A 20,183-nucleotide genomic window follows, 5' to 3' on the forward strand; every position below is an offset into this window, starting at 1 on the left:
GATTGGTATCTCTTCAATAGCTAGCAAAGTTGAACATTTTTCCCCTATGTTCTCTGGTCATTGTGCTTCATCTTTTAGCTCTTGTCTGTGTCTTTGGCTCATCTGTTGATTGGGGTGTTTGTTTCTTGTTATTTAGTTGAGTTCATTAGATACTCTCGATATTAGTTGTCTATAAGTTCCATAGCTATATTTATTTTATAGCCCCCAGGCTATCTTTTTACTCCATTGCTTCCTTTTCTCTAAAAGCTTTAAGTATCAGGAGACCCCATTTATCAATGACTGACTTCATCTTCTGTGCAACTGGAGTACTGCTCAGAGAGCTATAGTCTTGCTCTGTGCTTGGAAGAGCTTTCCCAACTTTTTCCTCTATTAGTTTTACTATTCAGGTAATATGTTAAGATTTTAGATCCATTTAAAGACATTTTGTGGAAGACATGAGATAGGCAACAACTGGACATCAAGATTTCCCATCACCACTTGTTGAAGAGGTTGTTTTCTCCACAGTACACTTTTTGGCATCTTTATTAACAAATCAGGTGGATACAGCTACACTGGTTTATAGTTGAATCTTTTGTCCTATTCCATTGTTCTACATCTTTATCTCCATTTCAATACTATGCTAGTTTTGTTACTGTCTCTCTAGAGTAACCAAGTCAGATAAGACAACACCTAGCCCACGTTATTCTTTTTGCTCTGGATTTCTTTGGCCATTGAGGACCTTTTGTGCCTTTATATTAATTTTAAGATTCTTTTTTCTCTTTTGTGTAGATATCATTGGAACTTTGACTAGAATTGTATTGAATCTATAGATTGCTTTAAGTAGCAAATCCATTTGCAAAATATTGATTAATTGAGCATGAGAGGGCTCTCCATCTTCTAGTATCTTCTCTAATTGTTTTATTCAGTGTCTGAGTTTTTACCTAGAGACTTGTTTATTTCCTTTATTAGGTTTGTTCCAGATTTGTTTGTTTGTTTTTTGTGTTGGTTATTTTGTCTTATTGTTGTTTGATTGTTTTGACATTGTGAATGAGGCTGTTTTCATGTTTTCCTTCTCAGCATGGTTCTTATTTGTACATAGCAAGACTACTGACTTTTGTATATTAGTTTTGTATTCTGCCACTTTGCTAAAGGTGTTCGTATGAAATTGGGAGTTCTGGTTGGGTATTTAGTACCCCCATATATAGAATCATATCATTGACAAATAAGGATACTTGCAACTATTCCTATCCTTTCAGTGTCCTTTTTATTTCCTCTTCTTCAAGCATTGTACAAAATAAGAGTGGAGAAAGTGTTCTATTATTCTCCTTTAGCCTTTTATACTATATTCTATCTCTCTCTCTCTTCCCTTGATAGCCCGTCCCCACAAATGTTCTTTACTAAATTTCTGACCTTATGGGTATTGCAAATGGAACACATACATCAGAGGATTCAGAGCTAATGTCCAGAAATGAAAGAAAACAAACAATATTTATCCTTCAGTGTAGCAAATGAAGTAAGCCAGAATTAGAAAGACAAATATTGCATTTTTCTATTGTACATGCATGTATGTGTGTGTGTGTGTTCAGGTCATGATGCTAGAAAGGTAATCATGAGAAGAGGAACAATTTTTAAGAAAGGTGGACAATAGGGTAACAGATTACATGTTACCTGAAAACAGATGAGAATGAACTGGGAGACAAACGATAATCTGTCAGAGCAGGAAAAGAATGGGGGAAAGTCCAGGGAGGGGAGTGAATGAGAACAATGTTAGACAATTCTGCATTGAAACCCATTAGTTGGGAGGCCTGGAGAGATGGCTCAGTGGAGAAGAGTACTGACTGCACTTTCAGAGAACCTGGGTTCAATTCCCAGCACCCACATGGCAGCTCACAACTGTCTGTGACTCCAGTTCCGGGGGATCTGACATCCTTATATAGATATACCAAATGCACATAAAATAAGAATAAATGAATCATTAAAAAAAAAGAAACCCATTATTTGGTATGATAGTCTAAAACATCAGAAAAAGAAAGTGGTGGTGGGGGGACAAAATAATTGATATGTGTATATTGTGTGTGAGTGTGCACACATGTATGCATACATGCATGGACAACAAGTATGAAATATGTGGCATCCTCACAGAGCAGGTGGACATGCTGATGAAGAAAGCTTCACTGGCAGACAAGCAGGAAGCTTGAACTCTAATTGAGGCTGCAACTCATGTAACTAATTAGCAGCCTTCCCCCTCCCCCCCATTCAAATTTTGAGAGCATGATCATATCTATAGGAAGCTTACACTGAGAAAGGGATCTCTGCCTTGGGAAAACAGGCACAAAACTGTCTGCTGCCTTCTGACTTTACAGTCGACAGTTGCAGATGGTATTATTTGGAGTCTGGAAGGTGCTTTCTCTTAATAACTCTTTCTCTTATAATTAAAGCCTTTCATCATGGCCATACAGATGTCAACTGCGATTTAGAGAATGAAATCTATATCCACATCACTTCAAAGTTCATATTCACAGAAGCTGACAGTACAGCTTCCCCCAAACAGTATCATAAGTTGCCAAGTAGCCTTTGACAGTGTAAATTAATCACACCTTAATAGTGATACTCAAAGCCCTGAGGAGATCAAGGTATTAAGTGTGCACACAGTCCCCAGAAAACTGCCTTTTGATCCCCAAATTGTCTCTTCAGCTCAGTAGTTGAACATGATGTCTACAGAATTATTTGTGGCTTTTAAAGCATTTCAGTGTATTTTTTATTGACTGTTTCTTCTAATCCCATTAGTAATATGGGACAGGAATTATTATCTCTGCTCTCTAGACAAAGGAAGTAAGGAGGGGAAGTGATGTGGACAAAGTTCAGAGGCTTCAAAGGTCTCCTGGTTCTCCATCTGTTACTGTTCCTACTCCCTTAGGATGACTGACTTCAGAACAGATGGTACCTTTATTCCATTTTCACATCTTATCTACAGCCAAGCCAGCCCTTCAGTTCTGTCCTCTTCATCTTCACTCAAGGTTTAACTGTCCTTTAACTCAGACTCTTATATATACCCAGGAACAAGTTTAAGTTATCTGTTTACACTAGTATTCTCTATGACCCAGGTTTCTTCAGAAAATGAGCCAAGTTTCCTTGGTCAGCTAGTTGAAAACAAAGAGCAATGGAAGGAGTTATAATGCATGAGAGGTGCACAGGGAGTTTGGCAGGTTGAACATTTGGGACAAGATTACCTACCTAGCTTAATTTAATCAGATGGTTTTATTTTCCTACTTTGAAAGCCTACCCCATGGCCTCTTATTAATGGCCTAATTGCTGTAGCCATTCCAAATGAAAAACACACCTAAAAATACAAAGCTAATACCCACAAATGAAAGAAAACATGCAACACTTGTAATTCCAGGCCTGGGTTACCTTACTCAGTGTGATTTTTTTTTCATCTGTTTACCTGGGAATTTCATAATCTCATTTTCCTTAACAGCTAGATAATATTCCATTGTGTAAATGTACTATATATTTATTATTTATTTATTTATTGATAAATATATATGCTGTGCCCATTTCTTGTATAATGTGAGAAAAGCAGCAATGATATGAATGAACAAGTAACTGTATAGTAGGCTGTAGAGTCTTTAGGTTAGATGCTCAAGAGTGGTATAGCTGGATCATGTGGTAGATACATTCCTAGCATGTTGAGGAACATTCATACTGAGTGTCCATATACACTCCAACCATCAGAGAATAATAATCTTCCTTTCCCAGTATCCATGCCATCTTTTCAAGCCATACTGCAGAGCCAAAATAATAAAAATGCATGGCCAATGGAATAGAATTGAAGCCCCACATTCCTAAAACTTCTAGAAGTGATCAACAATTTCAAAAAAATGGCAGAATACAATATGCCTTGCAGAAACGAGTAGCCTTTCTATACACCACAGTGGGGTAATGAAGATCATGAAACATTACCATTTACTAGAACTTCAAAGGAAATAAAATATATTAGAACAAACCTTACCAAGTATGCAAAAGACTTCTATAATGGAAACTTTAAATTTCTGAAGAAAAAATTGAGGAAGACATTAGAGAATGGAAAGACCTTCTGTGCTCATGGACTGGTAAAATTAATATTGTAAAAATGACCCTTCTACACACCTGACTTTTGACAAAGAAGCCAGAAATATACATTGGATAAAAGAATCTTCAACAAAGAATGCATGCCAAATGGGATTGATACATGTAGAATAATGAAATTAGGTCCTCATCTCTCACCTCAACAAGACTCAAACCCACATGGATCATTGACCTCAACATAAGATATAATGAATGCCCTGAATCTTGAAAAGGAGAATGTATGGAATAGGTTTAAACTTATAGGCACAGCAGATTTCTGAACTGGACCCTGGTAACATAAGAATTAAGGCCAAATATTAACAAATGGGACCAGGACAGCATCTTCTAAGTGAGGAAGAAGCCTGTAGAATGGGAAACCTTTATATCAGTTTCACAATGACAGACTTAGTACCTAGAACATACAAAATACAAAAAACAAAAACAAAAACAAAAAACCTAAACATCAAGAAAATAAAACATTATGCTGGACAAGTAAGTTTCATTTATTTAGGTACATATACACATATCCTGTGTCACATAAACTAAATAGTATTTCTGGTGATGTGTGCTTGCAATCCCAATGAGTCAGAGACGATGGATCCTAGGAGTTCACTGGCCAGCCAGCCTAACAAGAAAATAATCTCAGCCAAGATTTTCCAAATCCTATTAGGACATATGGCACTCCTAGACTGTTGACTAACTCAGTTGTTGGGACAATGAATGATCTGATGTAGCACATGGAATTTTGCTCTGGAATGCCAAGAGAAAGGACATTTACTGAGGCTGGAAATGTCCAGAACTAAGGTTAGTAATTCCCAGTCTTGCTGCTGAGGTATAGAAAATTTTATAAAAAAAATAAATACCCAGAGGCTGATATTGGGGTTTAAGCTTTGAGCTGAAGATCAGAGAAGCAAAGCAGCCAAGCCAGTAAATATTACCTCTATGTCAGACTGAAAGGGCTGTCCTCTCTCTCTTCAGCATGGCTGGAGAATAAATAGCCACCAAACCTCAGACTGCAATCCTGCCTCCAGCAAGCCTCAGACTGCAATCCCAGACTTCTGCCTCTTCCTTTTATACCTCTCAAATCCTGGGATTAAAGACATGTGATCCCAAATGCTGAGATCACCTTTGTGTGAGCTGTTTCTCTTCAGGACTGGATCAATTTCGTGTAGCTCAGTGTGGTATTGAACTAACAGAGATCCATCTGCTTGCTTGCCTTTTGAGTTCTGGGATTAAAGGTGTGTGCCACCACCGCCTGGCTCTATGACTAGCTAGTATGGCTGCTGAGATTAAAGGTGTGTATCACCATTGCCTGGCTCTGTGGCTTGTGGCTAACTTTGCTTTCCGTACCCTCAGGTAAGCTTTAATAAACCATAAATAATATATCTCTACATGCCCCAGCCTCCCCTGCTAATCTTTGCACATACCTTACATATGTATGAATAACCAAGTAAGTACATTTCTGATCAATGAGGAGTCCACATTCCAACACTCTTTTGAGAGTACAGAGGATAGGAAAAGTGGGACACAATAATCCATGACCTGAAACAGCTGTGCAAGCACTTTGCTTTAACAGCAGAGAGGAAATAATTAACAAGGAGCTGAACAGTTGGTAAAGTGCTTCTTATTTTTATTTCAATTTCCCAGCCCATCCTCCCCCCAAAACTTTTCTGTTTTTTTTTTCTCCTCTTAAGAATGCAACTATGTTCTACTTCAAAGCATGTCATCTGAATTCCTGCCTCATACAGACACAAATGAAGCACTGGTGTGTACAGCTTAAAGATTGAATTTTCCAAAGGAAACTATGGGGACAGTCTTTGAAAAGCACTGTTGGGGCTTCCAGCAGGCTCTGCTTGTGGCAAAGTTTATTCCATTGCTGAGGTCTTTCTCCATCTGGGCATCTTTCTGTCTGCCAAGCAGCCAGAACATATTGATTTAACAGGTCTTTATGATTACAAGTGTAAGAAACTAAATTTTAAATGAGTTGAGCCAAACTGGTGTGTTGGAGTTCTTCCAGAACAAGAAAACCCAGGGACCATTAGCCTCAGAAGGCCTAATAACTTAAACAATTTGATAACATTGTACAATCACTCTATGCCCTCTCCAACCTCAGTCTTTCTAGTCTTTTTTCCTATGTTTTGGGCTCTTCCTTGTGGTCAGGTTGAAGAATACTGTAGGAATCCTTGCCCACATTTATCTGATTTTAGAGCTATTATTTCGTAGCATCTCATAGGAACATGGTCTATGTTCTGAGTAAACCTCAATTGTTTTGAATGAACTTACAAAATGAGTGGCTGTTGCCAAGTCTCTGGATGTAGTGAGTGGATCATGGCAGGGGACAGACATCAGCCTTGGGCACTGCTGAGGGAAGGCCTGACTTTCTGCTTGACTTCACCACCTTTCATTTCATAAAACAGATTTCTTTCTCCATCACCAACTGCTGAGCTTTGCATCATTGTGAGAGGTGAAGGATGTAGGTGCTAATGCCTTATTCTAGAAAGGTCAATGAGTAATGTGGGAAATAAAGAATTATCAAGAGGGAAGTAGAAAGTGGGACAGACCTTGTGGCCAGCTGTTGGTGTCTGAACAGAACAGGTGACTAGCCTTGAAAGCAGCCTTTATACGCCTTTGAATTTGATAATGGTAGAATGAGCTGCCGTATAACATTTTTCTGAGTGCTATAGTAGGGAATAATTCATTTTTAAGTTGGCTTTTATCTAATCAATCCTTGATGAATGTTTAAAGCTCTTTCTACTTATTTATGATCCCTGGTTTCTTTAAATGAGAGGAGGGTAAGCTCCAAGGTGGTATCTGTGAGTTTGGGTTGATGAGTTATTGTTGAGAGTTTTAGTGGAAGGCAGAAATCACGTGGCTGGGTGAAATAGAGGCGGGGATTATATGTCCTGTAGATGAACATAGGATGACAAGTCAAAATCTGTTGCTTGCTGTACTCCTATGATGGTTAATGTTGTCAATTTGACAGGATCAAAATTCACCTAGGAGATGAACTCTAGGCATGTCTGTGAAGAAGTTGATAATTTGGGTTGAAGATGAAAACCTGCCCTAAGTGTGGCCACCATTCTGTGGGATGGAGTTCTGAACTAGCAGCATAAATGACTGGCAGAACATAGGTTGTTCTATGGAGCATGTCTTGACTACATTAATTGAGGTAGGAAGTTCTGCCCACTCTGAGTGGCACCATTCTCCAGGCAGGGAAGTTTGGATTGTATAAGCATGGAGAAAGTGAGATAAGCACTAGCATGTATTCATTAAATTCATTGCTGTCTGCTATTGATTGTGGATGCCGTATGGCCAGCTCCCTCAAGTGTTTCTCACTGTGACTTTCTCACCACTATGGACTGCAACTTGGAATTGTGAGCTAGGATATGCCTTTTCTCCCTTAAGTGTCTTTTATCAGAGTATTTTATCCCAGCAACAGGAAGACAAACCAACAGGTTTATCTATTGGCAATCTCAGAATCCATCAGTCCAGTCAAGCAGCATGAAATTCATTGATAGTTTTCTCTCAAAAGCTCCCAGGAATGTTTACCAGTGTTTCTGGAGCATTCTCCATGCTCTTTGTCATCTCTGGTCCTCTTGCCTCCATCTTGCTACTTCTTGATAAGGACTTTGGCTTTGGGTTTAGTTTCTAATCCCCTCTCTGGCTCCATCTGATCTGATGTTGTATGCCAAGACATCTGAGAATATATTGCAATTCCCAATATATTCTCAACACTACAGGTCAACCTCACATTATTTGATCCAACTCCAAGAAGCCAAGCTCAAAGTTTAACTGTAGAACCTGCATACTTGGGGCTTGAGAGGTGGCTCAATGGCAAGAGCCTTTGTTCCTTTGCATAATGCCATAAAATTCTAAATCCCAAACCCAATCCTTCCTGAAATGCATTATACTTGCCTGTATGTATATATATGTTCTATGTCCAAACCTCATACCCTCTAGGATTGTAAGTAACAAAAACCTATATCTATTTTTCTGTGCCTTCCATACTATATTAGCAAATCATTTTGCATATAGTAAGCAGTCAATGAATAAATAGAAAAGTGAATGATCTTATGTAGCATATGGGATTTTGCTATAGGGGAGCAAGGGGAAAGACAACAAATGTATAAACTCAGTGTATAGAAGTAAGATAGTGCCTGGGAAATGGATCAGCAGCTAAAATGTTGCTCTGAAATCATGAGGACCTGAGTTTGGATGCATAAGCACCTATGTAAAAAGTTGAGTGTTGCATATACCTATAATCTAGTGCTGGGGAAATAGAGACACAGGGATACTTGGGGCTTGTTAGATGTGGTATCTTGAAAATAATTGGCCCCCATAAGCTCATTGTGAGAGGCACTATTAGGAGGTGTGGCTTAGTTGGAATAGGCACGCCCTTACTGGAGGAAGTGTATCATGATGGGATGAGCTTTGAGGTCTCATATATTCTCAAGCCATGCCCAGTAACTAAGACCACTTCTTGTTGCCTGTGGGTCAAGATTTAGGACTGTTAGCTCTTTCTCCAGCATCATGGCTGCCTGATTGCCACCATGTTCGGTCATGATAATAATGGACTAAACCTCTGAAAATATAATCCATCCATCTCAGTTAAATGTTTTTCCTTTATAAGAGTTGCTATGGTCATGGTGTCTCTTCACAGCAATAGAAACCCTAACTATGACCCTGGTCAGCCAGTGTAACTGAATCAATGACCTTCAGATTCGGTCTCAAATATTAAAGTAGAGAGCAATAGACGAAGACTCCTAATATGGACCTCTGGCTTTCACATATGCATGCATACATACACATCTGTACACATAGGAACATGTACACACAAATGTGTACACACACTACAGAAAAATAAGATAACATTATATCTTCATAATTCAAATTTCTCTAATTCAAATGCTAATTTTTATCCCATTTAATGCTGATTGTTCTACCCTAGTTCTCCCCGTGAGCGCACGTGATGATGTCTGAAAACATTTAGTTCCAAACTGTATTTCAAGTTGGAGGAGGCAGAGCTACTAGATGGAGTGAGTTGACATCAGGAAATCTACTGAACATTCCACAACAAACATTCCCAACAAAAACTTATATGAGTCAAAATTTCAATAGTAGCCCCATAAAGAAACTTTGCCACAGAGGCCAAGTGAGAGCACACCTTCCCAGGGTTTTATAACAACAGTCTGCTAGAGAGCTGAGCAGTCTAAAAAGATTACATGCAGAATTGAAGCGTTTTCAAATGCTTGAAGTCCCCTGATTTGCTTTCACCGAGGAGTGGTCTTCATAATTGCTATTATTCTACTCTGTAATCACCCAGAATTCCTTGCTCATGTTATGAGTTCAGCCAGTTGGTGAACTCAATAGCTCAAATGCTTTCCCTCCCTAGTGATGCTTTTGTCTATATTACAGGGTAGGAACCAAATCTAATTCCCTAGTCATAGGACAAATATTTACCACAAACAATAGCATTCCAACAGCTTGAATTCCTGGCTGCCAAGGTGGCTGCTGTAAAAGAATTTTAAGTACAAATGCTCAGCTAGCATTTAAGGAGCCAATTGCTCATAAACCAGACAGCATATGCACAAATTACCGTTTTCTTCACTTGACAACTGCTGTTTTTATCTTGACACAACCACTTAAAAATTATTTCTGACAAGAGTCTTAACAGCTTTAAATGAGTCTAATTAAAGGTAATACATTTTTGCTAGAAAAGTGTTTGAAATTATACAGTATTGCACAGTTTGCTTCTCAAATCAAGTTACCGAGTGCATTAGTAAATGCCAAAAACACCTCCACTGACATATGGCCTCCTCTTAAAGAATGTGTTTCTAATATTCCTCTGGAACTTTCTAACTAGAGTTATAAGTAGCACTAAATTCTTCAGTTTGTCTACAGTATATAAGCACCAGGTCCTCAAAGATGATTTTAAGTGCATGTGATTAGGGACTCTATCCACATACACAGTGACTCCCTATGTTACTCAGCCCCCTGCACAAGCTCCTTCCTTTGAATGGTCCAGAGCTTATGACAATCATTTTCAGCAAAGCACATCTACATAAGACTTTGTTCATGTTCTGAGAGTCTCGCTTCTGTCTTGTTAGCATCTCTCTTGTTGCTGGCATTCTCTCTTACCCTCTGCCATGGTGCTGCCATGTTGTCTTCTACCCATGGAGATGTCAACCTAGCAACAATTCAAAGGGCTCATAAAAAGCCAAATGTCCCTCTTACAAGCCACAAGGAGTGAAAGCCTGCCAATAAACACATGAAAGAGTGTCGAAGAAAATTCTTCTCAGACTGACCTTGAGCTGAGTGCAGCCCCATGAACAACTCAGGCTTACAGAGTCTAAAATCTTAAGTACATAGTCATTTTGAAATGCTACATCTGGGGGCAACCTATATATAAATAATATACCATGACGTCTACCCCCAAAAGTACCCCTCTTCATTACATAAAAGACCTATGACCTCCATCCCTCGATGGACCTTTTCCTCATCCCACTACACTATTAAACTGGATCCACATCTGCTTACCCACACACCAGTGTTTCCCCTGACATCTTTATATTTTCAAAAGCATACTTCCTTACACACTTTTCATCTTTCCTCAAACCCAAGCAAATGAAATGAGAAATGTAAACCCAGCCATCTGGATCCAGAGCATTGGTGTCAAAATTCTCTTCTTCATAGGCTTCATTGACAGCCCCACACATGGCCACGTTTCCCTTAACCTAGACCTCCTTCTCCCACAAAGCCTCTCACATTCCTTCCTTCCTTGCTGCTTATTGCTTCCTTCTGCCAGAACTATCAGAATTGTCTTTAAAATTTCGCCTCTCCAGTTCCTTTTGTACATACAAAAACTGATTATACCTCCCAGAACACCACTTTTCTCATTTTACATGAATTTGTTTTCTAAAGACCTAGAGAATGTTCATTCATATTTAGAGAAATCTCCTTTGACCGTGACATTCAATCTGGCATTGCACCTGGCATGCCAGTTTCTCTCCCTTTTGTGATCGGGGCCTTATGAGAACTTGACTTCTAAGGTTGAGAGTTTCCAATTCTTAGAGAAAAAATAAATAAATAAAACAGAACAGCCAATTTGACCAAAATAAATCCATTGTGGCTGTTGTTGCAGCTTAGGTCCAGGAAAGAGGCTGGGAGATGGAGATTATTAGCCTGGGGGAAGATCTCTGCAGAGTCCTTCAAGATTGGCAGTGGGGTAGGTGGGTGGGCAGAGGGTGATGCTAAAAGAAGATGCAGTTACAATAAAGGCCTTAGCCTTAGTCAAAATAGCATCTTTATTCAAAAGAGCCTAAAACTGGAAATTCTACAACCATCCATCAGCAAAAATAAATTGTGGTATATTCAGGCAAGGAATACTATGAAGGAATACATATGGTTTAAAAAGAGAAAGAACAAACTCCTGTGAAGATTAACAATGTGGGCAACTTTCACAGGTGTAAGAATGAACAAAAGAAATCAGATAGCAAAGAATAATGAGTGCGTAAATCTACCTGATGTTTGAGAACTGCAAAATTTATGTGTGGTCAGAGGAGTTGGCACAGTGGCTTCTTGACGATCTTCCAGTCAATAGGGGTATTGAATAGAAAAAAGTTGAATCTTTAGAAGGATGTTTAAATAATTATACATCTTTATTTTGGTGAGGACAATATGTACATGTGTATAAGTAAACACCAAACGCTACATCAAATATTATGCATATATATATATATATATATATATATATATATATATATATTTGAAGCTTCATAAGGGAAAAGAATCACTATTCTGCTAAACAAAATAACATCTTTCAAATTGAAGTGTCATTATTCCTTGGCCACATGGATAAAACTGAAGCCAACCAACTTTAAGAAATAATTTTGCCAACTACATAGCTATACATAACTTTACCTGTAAATTATAGGCTGTGTGCCAATGCAATGAGAAAACACCAATATGTTGATGCTAATAATCCCTGGCTACTTGAATTGCATGTAATTTTTTTCTTTAAATCACTTTCTAAAATGAGCATTCATTGCTTTTGTGCAAGGACAGGAGTGATTGTTTTATTTAAATGTGCTGTAATTCACTTAAAAATGGTCTATGAGAGAAAGGCAGAGTGAACGTAAGCTTATAAATGTTGTAATCACTTAGATCATGCCAAAAAGCCATGTAAAATAACCTATCCTTTTCAGAACCAATATGAATGAGATGAATATAAAAAGTCTATGGGGGTAAAGATGCCACTTTAAAATTAAGCTGAAAATCACCCAAGCTGAGTGCTCATACATTCAAAATGATCATACCCAATTTAAAAGAATGCAGCCTAACTGTTGACAACCTGTCAGAGGTTTCTGGCAAGCAGCAGGCAACAGCAAAGGACCTGAGCCTGCAATGTGGCTCTGATTTTAGACAAGGTCAAATGACAGTGCAGTCAGTTCATACTGATGGGTTCTTCCCAGGGCGACACCATGGATGATGCTCAGGGAATAGGCCGGGGTGAGACAAAGCAAGAAATCTCTCAATAGCTTTCAAATGCCAGAGGAACTGAAGTGTCAGCTATGTTATCTGGGAATACCCAGGGTAGGCCACAGTGACAGATAAATGGGAACAGGTGTGCATATGTCAGGTTCTACAGGCTTCTGGGTGTTCCAGTGTGGTGTCTACTGAAATAGATGATGTTGATGAGGCTCCTGCCAGGGTCCCAGTGGAGAAACATCATGGTCTTTGCTAGTGCAACTCAAGACTATAAGCCCCAGAGGAAGCAGAAAGCACTCAACACTTATGTCTCTGAACACAGAGAAAGTCAAGAGTTTTTTGTTTGTTTGCTTGCTTTTCAGGAGGAAGAAGATTGTTTCTTTCAGGAAAAACATCTGAGGTACACATAAGAAATGTGCTTAAAGTCTAGAAAACTAGCTCAGCGATAGTGTACTTGCCAAGCATGAGTAAGGTCCTAGATTCAAAGTCCAAAATCATAAAATAAAGGTGTTTAACTCAGTTATCATGCAGAACAAGAAAAATAACAATAACAAGGGGAAGAAACAGAAGCATGGTGTTGGCTAAGAAAGATGTCATCAGCAATTATGAAAGAAAAAAAGTCACCTGTGATTAAAGTATTAGTCCTAGATGTAGGATCGAGAACACTTTCTTCCTCTGCACACCAGCCTCTTCTGTACAAAGAAGGGAAAATGGAGTGCCTAACTTGTAGACCTTTGGTTCTCAACCTTCCTAATGCTGTCACCTTTTAATATAGTTCCCAACCATAAAATTATTTCTATTGTTACTCCATAACTGTAATTTTGCTAGTTATGAATCCTAATGCATGTATCTGGTATACAGTGTATCTGATATGCAATCCCCCCGCCAATGAAAGGGTCTTTCACCTCTGAAGGACCGCAGCCCACAGGTTGAAAACTGTTGCTGTAGTCCATTGTGAGAAATAAATGTGAACACATTCCATGCAGTGAAGTGCCTAGCAACAGTGTCGCATGTCATTTGATATATTCTCCTGCCATAGTTACCTAAATTTGTACATTTTCCTCTCTCTCTCTCTCTCTCTCTCTCTCTCTCTCTCTCTCTCTCTCTCTCTCTCACTCACTCACTCTCTTTTTTTGTTTGTTTTTGTTTTTGGAGACAGAGTTTCTCTGTATAGTTTTGGAGCCTGTCTTGGAACTCTCTCTGTAGACCAGGCCGGCCTTGAACTCACAGAGATCTACCTGCCTTTGCCTCCTGAGTACTAGGATTAAAGGCATGCGCCACCACCACCTGGCTTCCTGTACCCTTTTCTTAACTCAAACACAGAGTCAACTAGTCAATGCTTATTTTTTTTTTTAAACATATACGACAAGGGTTAGGCCAAAACAATTTGAACAATAAAGTCAGAGTAAGTAGGGCTGATCGAGTACATAGAAAACCAGAAGCAAGTACACAAAACTAAGACAATTATTTAAAAAAAAAAAAAAAACAGCTCACCTGATTTTTCCCACTATACAGCCATCAAAAACCTAACTGGGATGATATCTGGTACAGTCTACTTGTCTAAGTACTACCAGAGGAGAAGATGTGGGAGTGTCCTTATAAAACATCATAGAAAATGACAGAGCCTGTAATCTATAAGGTCATCTGTAATGTATAAAATTGGTAATAAATGATACACAGCCACTCGCCACTCCTCACCTAGAAGCTGGCAATGATGCCACAATAAATCTGTGCATGGTTCTCATGTGTCTGGTAACAGGCTTGCTATTGTTTGCTTAGGCATTTGCTAAATATCCAAACAGTGGCACCAGACTATCCAGTCCAGATCCAGTGCCAGGATTTGCCCATGTATACATGCATGTCAGACATCTTCCTTGTCACTCTTCATCTTGTTTTCTTTTCCTTTTACTTAATTAAACATATCTGACACCTTTGTAAGTACGTGCTATAATTTCAACCTTTCTACCTCTCCTCTGCCCTGCATTTTCAGCCCCTTCTCAAATCTATGACCTCTTCTTTAGTTATTATTGTTGGTGTTTGTGTTTGTGTGTGTGTGTGTGTGTGTGTGTGCTAATACCACCTGCTGTATCCATTTAGTGTTGTTTCTTTATGTGTTTAGGGCTGAGCACTTAGGACTGGATAACATATCAGGGGGCTTATCATCTTTTTTTTTTTATTAATTGCCTGTGGCTCTACATCTAAGGTTGGAGTCATAACTTTTCCACCATCCACATTCAGGTGTCAACTAGTGTTGTCACTGTGCAGGTATGTGATAATATTTCTGAGATTTCGTGAATACAGATTCCCTGTCACATATGTAAAACACTGTCTGATAACAGGTATCATGGTACTTTGGTTCAGTCTGACCCCTGTTCCGCAATTTTTCCTGATCCATAGGTATAGGGGTTATGTTGGAGATGCAGCAAATGAGGCTGGCGATACATGCCACGGCCAGTTGCTCTCTGTATTTTGATCGGTATGGCTTTTGTAATGGTCTCCTACTGCTTCAAAAAGAAGCTCTTTTGATGCGGGGTGAGAACTACACTTATCTGAGTATAACAACAAGTATTCAGGAAAGTGACACTCACAGGTTCCCCTCCAGGGTCCATGACCTCACTAGCTATGAGTAGCTGGTGAAACATACAGTATCACACATAAATTTCCTCCTATTGAGGGAGGGGTCCCTTAAGTAAATTAGTTGTGCCTTGTGGATGACATCTTGTCTTGATTACCTTTTTGTTTTTGTTGTTCATAAGATTGACAACTGGGTATACATATTGGTTGCTTTCTTCCCTTGGCAGCTTGCATACCCAATGCTATAAGAGGCAGTCCTCAGAAAGGAGACACCCAGGTTAGTTTCAGCTCAATTCTTACAAGTCCTAGGTAATAGTGTGTGGTGTCTTTAGCATAACAAAGTTAGCAGCAATAATCTATGTTATTTGGGGAGTCTCTTTAACTCCACTGTCCAACAATTCAAGGGGGGTTTCCCATGGTTAGCACTGGGGTTTTGGTAAGATGTAGTCTATGGCTCTTTGGAGAGAGCATTATCAACCCAAATGACATAATATTGTTCCAACTCTATATTTTTCTATATATAGAGAGAAATATACATACAAATACAGAGTAATCATAAAAAGTGTTTCCCTATGACTTCTTCTAAATATCCTTAGTGTTATTTATCCCTCCTCTTGCCTTCTCCCTCAATATGCCCTCCCCAATCCCAATTTTTCATGAAAGTTCACTCAGTTTCACTTCCATTGCACCTGTCTCTCCAGATCTCCTTCTTCACCCCTCTGGGATATCTTTTTACCTTCCTGATTTCTGTGGTTGTTCCAGGTCATAATACTCACATCCAAAGATTTGGAGCTGGGATCCACAGATAAGGAAGAAGGTATGGCATGTTTTTCAAGATCTGAGTATAATACTCTCCAAACACTTCCATTTACCTATAAATATAATGATTTCATTTCTCTTTCCAGCTGAATAGAATTCTAATGAATATATGTACCACATGCTTATTATCTACGAACAATTGAGGCAGGGTCTTTCATCAAACTTGGAGCTCACTAATTGGCTAGGCTGACTAATCAAAGAGCACCCCAAGAATCCTCCTGCCTTTAACTCCCCAAACTGGAATTACAGGTACATATAACTGTGCCCAGCTTTTATCATGGGTGTTGGGAATCCAAACCCAGGTCTTCATGTTTACACAGTAAGAAATTTATCTATTAAGCCACCTCTAAAGTCCAAGTTATTTCATTGTTTGTGGGTATGTTTATGCATGTATGTGTGCAGATACACATTCATGTGTGTGCTCATGCATGTAAAAACCAGAGGAAAACTTTTCAATCATTCTTCATGCACAGTCCATCTTGATTTTGAGACAAGATCTCTCACTGGCCTAGAACTTTCTAAGTGTAGTGGATTGGCTGGCCAGCAAGCCCAACCTCCATCTCCTCAGTTCTGGAATTAAATATATCATATGTAATAAATATATCATAAAAGCATATATGAAAATGCTGGCTTTTTGCTCGGGTTATTGTGTTTAAAGATGGATCCATATGCTCTCACAGTAAGCACTCTACATACTGAACTCTCTCTGTAGCCCATGAAGTTATCAATTAACTATTGGTGTGTTGACTTGTTTTTAATTTATATTCACTGTGGGAATTTTAAAAGATAAATGAAATTTAGAAATACAAATTAAAAATGAAAATAAAAAATCTATACTCCAATCATTCTCAAAGATGTCAACTGTTAGATTCACAACAGCTTGCTCACATTTCTTTTTATATGTGCAACTTCAGATTAACGTCAAGGCCTACACAATGTTTTATAACTTCTCCCACCTAACCAGTAACTTTGGGGGGAAGCTGTCCTAATTTTTCAATATCTTTTTGTTGTTGTTGTTGTTGTTTCGTTTTGTTTTTCGAGACAAGATTTCTCTGTACTGTTTTGGAGCCTGTCCTGGAACTTGCTTTGTAGACCAGGCTGGCCTTGAACTCACAGAGATCCGCCTGCATCTGCCTCCAGATTAAAGATGTACCCCACCAACACCTGGCTGCTAATCATTGTTTTCATAGGAAAAAATGTCACTGGATAGTCTCCTAGGACATCATTGTACATAACGCAGACTACAGCCCTACACTGAAATATTTAAGCATTCCCACTTACTAGCTATTTAGAAAGATTCCAGATCTTATTATTTTCCAGTTAACCATCATTCTATGTATCTGCAAGTTTTTCCTTAAGATAAATTTCTAATAGCACACATCCTGATTAATAAAAAGGAGAAGAATTTATTCCTTTTTGCCTGTAAGCTGAAATTTGAGTATGCAGAAACACAAAGGACATAAAATTTATGTGCAATGGCTGGCAGTGGCATCCTTAGATGGTGTTGTCCCATTGAAACTCAGTGTTGTGTATGTCTCTGTGTTTAGTAAGTAATTGCTCAGCTAGAGTGAAGAGCCTTCAACTCACCTTTTATCTCTTTTTCTACTTTTCCTTCTGACTTTTTGGGCTATATTACTTTCTTTTCAAAATATAGAGAAAACAAAATAGAAACCCTTGAAATTACTAAATTACAAACCATTTTCACACTAGAGTCAAATTCTCTCCAGTGCCTTCCACTTGCAATTCAACAAACCTTGAGGCTATGTAGTGATGGGCGAGCTTCAGTGCCAGCACTTTGCCTGTGCACATGATTCTTTTCCCTGTACTTCTCAAACTGTAGCCATACTGAACTCTCCAAGCATCTTCTGTTGTGAAAACATGCATGAACTCTCTCCTCTGCAGGGAAAGCTTTTGGGTTCTTCCAGCCACTTAGATCGTGATTTAAATACAATTTGTTCATAGGCCTTCCATGCCCTACCTTATTGTATATTACCTGTCACTAATTCTTACATCTCCTACTTTAAGTCTCTATAGGGACTTGCTAGTCTCTAATCTTATATTTCATCCAAATCTTTACATTATTTCATATATATATATATATATATATATATATATATATATATATGGAATCCAAGGCCCAGCACACAGTAGGTACTCAAAATTTGCTTGCTACAGCCTGTTGGAAGTTGTCAGCAAAACCTAAGTCCCAGAAAGAGAGAGGGGAACATGGTGGTAAAAATAGGATGGACTTTTGTAGGAGCAATGCATTTTACACAGCTGACCTAAGACATCAAGTATGGAGAGATCTAGAAAGAGCTGTTAGGGAAGAGAAATCTAGGGACTTTTCCTTTTGCTTTTCAAAAAGAGGGGAAAGAGGAAAAAAAACAGAAGCCGAAAGAAAGAGTGAAAGGAAAGGAAGGGGGATAGAAGGAAGGGAGGCTGAGCAGAGGGATGGATAAGAAGTTGGGATATATGTTCACGTCTTGCAGAGACAGAAGGCACAGATGCTGGCGAAAACAAGACAAGAGCCATGTATTACAGGCACAGGCAGCCAAGTCTCAAGGAGGAGTATATACTGAGCTTGTAGAATTAGCGAAGTACCTTCTTCTCCAAGTAGAAAGAGAATGAAAGGAAAAATAGAGCAGGGCCTGAGTGGCATCAAGGAGAAATGAAAGCATATAGCTATTTCAACAAAACAGCAAATAGATCTGTGGCTGTTGAGAAGGAATAGAAAGAGCTATAGAGGTATCTGAACGGTCAAGACTCATGTGTGTAACACACACATTCCTCACAACTGCCAGGGCAATTAGGGGAATGCAAATTAAAACTACTCTGAATGGCAAGATTGAGGAAATAATGGACAGCCAATGCTGCCAGGGATGTGGCATTCACTATTAGTAGCATTACAAGCTGTTGAAGCCACCATGAAAATCAGTGTGTAGAATCCTCAAAAAAGAAAAGTGGACATGCTATACACTCCTTCACATAGGCCAGAAGGACTCGACATCCTACCCTACAGATACTTGCTCAGCCATGGTCATGCCTACTCTATCCACAATAACTAAGAAATGGAAACAATCTAAGTGTCCTTCAACTGATAAATGGATGATGAAAATGTGCTACATATGCACAATGGAATTCCACTCAGCTGTAAAGGAACAAGTAAACCATGAAGTTTGCAGGTAAATGATTAAAACCAGATTATATTATGCTAAGTGAAGTAATACAGACTCAGGAAATCATCGAATGTCAAGGCTTCTCTCTTGTTTGTGGATTGTAGCACTGAATCTTTGTGTGTGAGTATATAACATGGAATAACCACAGAAACCAGGATAAAGGGGATTGTGGGAGTAGTGAAAGGTAGCTGTAAAGAGGGAAAGAGCAGGACATAGGTGCCAAGAAGGAGAAAATAGGAAATTGGGGGGAGCTTCTTAACATCTTCAATGAGATTTAATCCCCACACTACCAAGTTCACTCATTTTTCTGTGTGCCTCATAGTTTTGAATATATTCACAAAGTCTTATAACCATCAATAGTATCCAATTCCAAAACCTTTTCCTCTTTTCTCCCAAGAAAATTCAAGTTCACTAGTATTCATCTTTCTTCTCCACCACCAAGATCACAAAAAACTCTTATCTACCTTTTGTCTGCATGAAGTTCTATCTGGGTATTTTCAATAAAGGAGTCCTACCATATATTGTCATTTCTAGCTGCCTTTCTTTGTTCACAATTTCATTCCTTCACTAATAACTTCAAAGTTCATCTAACTTATAGTATGTATTAGGACTTTCTCCTTTAAAAATGACTGCGTGGTATTCCATCGTGGTGGACGTTCTATGTTTAACATTCCACTTATCAATTGTCAACCAATGGGCATTTAGTTTATATATACTTACTTGTCATTATGAGTAACACTGCTACTAACATTCATATACAATTGCCTCATTTTCATAGATATGTGCCTAGGAGAATTGCTAGGACTTGTGATAAAGTCTGTTTCTAAAGCACCTCCTCAAATTTTCAGTCTTATCAGTAAGTGCTTCATATCCTTGTTCACACTTATTATTCCTATCATTTCATTACAGCCTTCCTACTAAATGGGAAGTGATAACTCCCTGTGATCCCTCACTGTAGCTTTGGTTTACATTCTCTAGTGACTAATAATGTTAAGTGCATTTGAGTGGGCCTATTGGCTGTCCTATTCTATAATCTAGTCT

Source organism: Phodopus roborovskii, unplaced genomic scaffold (assembly GCF_943737965.1).
Source record: "Phodopus roborovskii unplaced genomic scaffold, PHOROB, whole genome shotgun sequence".
Taxonomy (NCBI): Eukaryota; Metazoa; Chordata; class Mammalia; order Rodentia; family Cricetidae; genus Phodopus; species Phodopus roborovskii.